This window comes from Myxocyprinus asiaticus, chromosome 35, assembly GCF_019703515.2.
Source record: "Myxocyprinus asiaticus isolate MX2 ecotype Aquarium Trade chromosome 35, UBuf_Myxa_2, whole genome shotgun sequence".
Classification (NCBI taxonomy): Eukaryota; Metazoa; Chordata; class Actinopteri; order Cypriniformes; family Catostomidae; genus Myxocyprinus; species Myxocyprinus asiaticus.
The window spans coordinates 4,120,385-4,125,485 of NC_059378.1; positions in this window are offsets into that span (position 1 = coordinate 4,120,385).

Below are 5,101 nucleotides of genomic sequence, written 5' to 3' on the forward strand. Positions count from 1 at the left end.
TATTCTAAAAACCTTTGTTTTTGTTCAGCAGAAAAAAAGAAAATAATACACATCTGGGATGGCACTGGGGTAAGTAAATGATGTGAGAATTTTCAATATTGGGTGAACCATTCCTTTAAATTGGCACCCCGATGTAACATCAATTAGGAACCCAAAAAGTTAATTGTTCTACCTGTTGATCGTGATCGCGCGCACACTCCATAGGGACACGAGCGAGCACGTACAAAGAGGCTAAACGTGATTCACCGACATCATGCTGACAGATGAGGTAGCATAATTAAAATGACACAGTTATGATTGTTTTACTGCAAACTTTGAGACTAAACTAAAACTACTTAACAGCTAACATAGCATACTGATACACACATACAGCTACATACTACCCAACTATACCAGACAGTTACTGTTGCACTGTTATGTTGCACTATTATATGTTTTGTATGTCATATGTTGTACTACGATCAAGAAACCAGCGTATTTGTTAAAATTTATCCTGTAAACTTTACTTTTGTATAAAGAGAAGATCGTTGAAATTATTATTATAATTTTTTTTGGCTTACTCAGAGTTTGTGTAGGAGTCAGTGTTGTGCTGGGAGCCGAACATTTGCTGGATTTCATCTCTAAGATAACGTTACCAGTGTTGCAGCTTGTTGTTGCTGTTGAACAGCGGAAGAGAAGCTACTGTCTGAGGCAAGGGTCTCGGGAGCGCGCATAAACGTCACATCCTTTGGATTTTCCCGGCAAAAGTGACCCGCTTCCTTCCCGTGAAAATCAGTCTACAGGCTTTAATAGGCCATTTTTTAAGTTGCGTTACAAGGCGTTCACACACAAAAAAAGGCAAATATTACATGAAAACTGTTACATACTGCACCTTTAAGGCAACGTGCATACAGTTATTTTGTTGTTTCTGTTTAATTTTCATAGATTACTAGGGATTTTCCTAGTTTTGTTTTGTTGTTTTGCTCATTTGTCTTTTTGCATGACATGGCTTTTGAAAAGAGTTTGATTCCAAAGGAAATCGTCATGTACAGTCCACAAGTATGGCATGTTTGCTCAGGAAATGTTTTCAGTGGGTTTTCCTCATTAAAGAGATACTATCAAAGACAGAAGCTTGTAAAAAAAATCTGACAATAGATGAAAGGCATAGTTTAACAAATGATTTCACAGTGAAACTCTGCAAAGTTTTAGCCAAGAAATGGCTGGATTAACAAAGCAACAGCATAATAAATACTGAGGCTTGTATAACATGATGCAGCAGAGTTGTCTAGGCAGAAAGTTCTCTTCTGTGCAGTATATATTTATTTTCTTTAGATCAAAAAACCTTATACTCTATATCATGTGTATCACTCCAGATATGTTTTCATGTGTTCTTAAGCCCCAGAGGTACCTGTCTCTACTTGCTTGTGTACACTATCAGACGCTTTGTGGAAAATGGGAAGCTGTCCACTCACGTACAGTATGTTGTTGATGGAGTGCTGGCCAAAATGCTTTGATCAATTTCCCATGATGCCCTGATATTGGTGATGAGGTATTTACAGGAAGTGCACAGCCCATTGCACAAGCCCAGAGGAGAATGATGGAAAGATACTGTCCATTACAGAACAAATATAGACTGACATTAGAGCAATGAGTTTTACATGCCAACCCTACTGTTCACATTGCAAGTTTATGCAGTTTGAGACATCTTGACTTTCAGAAAAAATAGCATTGCTTAAGGTAAATGGGCCGTACGTGGAGTGGTGCCAGCAAGGGGAGCTTTTCTCTATACTTCTCTACAATCTCAAAAGAAAGAAAACAACAGTGGGCTTGGAGTAGATGATGATTAATTACAATTATTGCGAAGCTATTTCTACATTAAAACGACTTTCGGTAATGTAACCTAATGTAGTCAGGCTGATTCAGTAGCATTATATTGGCTAATATTTGTGACATGAATAATCAGTTCATTTAGATGTTATCACATTATTCTGAACTAGAACTTTCTGGTTCTGTTTTAGTGGACCATTTTACATATATAAAATTATTTTATTATTAAAGGTACACTCAGTAACTTTGTGTCATCTTGTACTTACACTGACACCTAGTGGCTTGGATGCAGCATAAATTAAAATCAATAGTTTTCAGTTTCAGATGCTATTGTAGAAACGTAGTATTCACAGTCAGCCAAGATTACTTTAATCAATGAGTGAAAGTGTCAAATAACAGGACGGTTACTGAGATTAAGCAAGTAGTATTCGGCTGGTCATGTGATTCTAACATGGCAGCCCCCGTGTGTGGACCCTCTCCATGTAGAATAAAACAGCTTTTATAAGGTTACTGATATGACTGGAGTCTTCGTTTTAATGCGAGTGGTCATGATTTCCTACATATATTGCAAAATTACAATTCATGTCTTAAGGAGTTTCCTTTAGGAGGAAAAAATTAATGAGTGCACCTTTAAAAAGATATAAAGTGCTTGGAAGGAAATCATTAGGAATTTAACGTTGTTAATTTCATTTTGTGGTTCTTATTCCAATTCCTCTAAACGATTATTGTTCTTTAATGGTTCTTTTAGTATTTTATTGGATTTACTGCCCTTAGCCACCTGTTACCAAACAATGAGATAATTTCATATTTTAACAGAACAGATTATTCCCAAATGGGGTGTTTACAAAGGCTTATTCATACACTTTTATAACAAAACTCATAATGAGTCTTTAACTAGACATTGTCATATCAACAACCATCCAGTAATTATTTAAGTGTCACAAGCCTTAAGTTCACATATCATACACTCAAAAAAATATTTAATCTTTAAGATTTTATGATCTATGCATTTCAATTTCATAACAAAATTATGTGTTTTGGTAATGAAGCACTGCACTGTATGTTTTGATGTGTAGATTCAAAAGAACCAGCTTATAAGAATCATTAGCCGCTTTACCACTATCAGGCCAGTGAGCCAAGGCTATCAACTGACCAGCGGTGACCAATTGCCTCGGACCTCGAGTCCCGAGACCAAAATCGATCTGCGTTCCCACCATTGAGCCAATAACCCCGCAATGTTGCCCTAGAACCCACCTTTAACACCATGGTGCCAACGTCACACACCCCGCCCATTTCACAAGCAAGAGGGAAACTCAAGCTGAGGCATCATGTAATCTAGTTATCTAGAATATCGTCTGTAAACATTAGCTAGCTAGCAAGATAAGTTAGCATTGACAACTCAACGACTGTAACTGCCATGGTGTTGCGAATGGTCTCTCCACTAACAGCGGGAAGATGTCCTAGCAGACCGTCCATGATCTCGAACCATGGAAAGTTTTTTCTTTGGGCACCGCTTTGTCCATTTGGCCGTTTTAATGGATTTGTACTGTTCCCACAATTTTTTTTATTTTTTCCTGTACCGTTGTGCGCTGGATACACAACCTCGCAAGTTCTGCGAAACTCCGCCTTTGACACTGACCCTGCCTCAATCCCCAGTTGGCCTTGTTTGGCCCAAGGGTAATCGGCGGCCAAAGGCCATTGGCCGTTGGCCCCGAGGAGGCACGATGAAGCACCGGAAGTGACAGTGGGAACGCAACAGGCCCTGGCATGCACTAGCACGCCCTCATTTGGCCCGAAAGTGGAAACGCGGCTAGTCATTTGGGAATCGCACCAAACTGGTCGCGGTGTATGTTTTGCGCTGTAGACTCAAAAAAAACGAGTAATTTGTTCGGAAATTGGAGTACCTACACTGGTCACACTGTCTGTTTTGCACTGCAGATTGAGTAGTATGCTGGGTCTGAATATCCATATTTGACTACTTAGTCCCTAATTGGTATGCCAATGGAGTAGTATGTCCAAACCCAGCGAGAAATACCCGGATGACCTATATTTCCGGCTAGATTCAGGAGCTGAAGATATATCATGTTCATAATGCTGGATTTTAAAAAAACGGCAGTGAATCGTGATTCTCTTTTCAACTGTAAGTGATATATGTACCAAGAAAGTTGTTTCATGTGCTTGTTTAACGAAACCAGAGTAGATTATGCTCATGGTTGTTATTACGTCCTACTGTATTCTGGTCACGGGTCAGGAATAGTCTAGTGTAGTTGGACTTGACTTTGGTGAGAGATTAAACAACGCACTTGAACACAGTGTGATTCAATGAGCTCAGTATAGCACACAGTGCCAGCCCAGTGTAAGGTGCCCATCTGAAAGAGTGATGAGGTACCATGACTGAGTGATATGAAAATAAAAGGTTTCATTACACATGGTAAAAGTCATTGACTTGCTGTTAAATTGATTTTATAAGGTGTCTGCCGCAATGGGTGCCATATGTAAATATACATTTGGCTTAGTGTAAATGCATAGTTAAAGGGATACTTTTCATGAACAATCTTCAAAATGTATCTTCTTGTGTTCCAAGGAAGAAAGGAAGTCGGACTGGTTTGAGGAATGACATGATGGTGTGTAAACGATGACAGAGTTTTCATTTTTATGTAACTCTGTAAGACCTGAAATATGCGGATTTCCTCAAAAAACACATGCACACACACACACACACGTAAGTGCATAAGCAAACCACCGACTGATCCAAAGTGACAACCCAGAACCCAAATCAGGGGATTGTTAAATGCCAACTTATTCCAAAATATAGAGGGCTTTTAGGTATGCCTGCAAATTTCTCTCATTTATCAACCAGTGGCACTGCAAAGCATCATTCCGAATCAAAACAGGAACCCTAGATTTATCATCATTAATCCTGTCAATCACACATGGGGAAATATAACCCTTCTAATAACAAGCATACTTTAGACATAAACCAGTCAGACCTATTTTGGAGATTAATTCTTACTGGCATGAATCCTATGTTGCTACACCGTCCCATTCACCTCACAGTATAAACAACACTCACAGTATAAACAGAGTTATTCTTTAAACAGATGAAACAATCAACATTGTCAAAGAAGAACAGAACACATTTTACACTCCTGGCTCAGGAAAAACAAGGCTGTACAATAGATCCGGTTTACGGTGCAGTGTGTAATTTCCAGCCTGTTCTCATGAACATTACTTGACTTTGGTGACATTTTTGCAGAATGACATTACGTGGTTCATTACGCAGCAATTCCGAGGT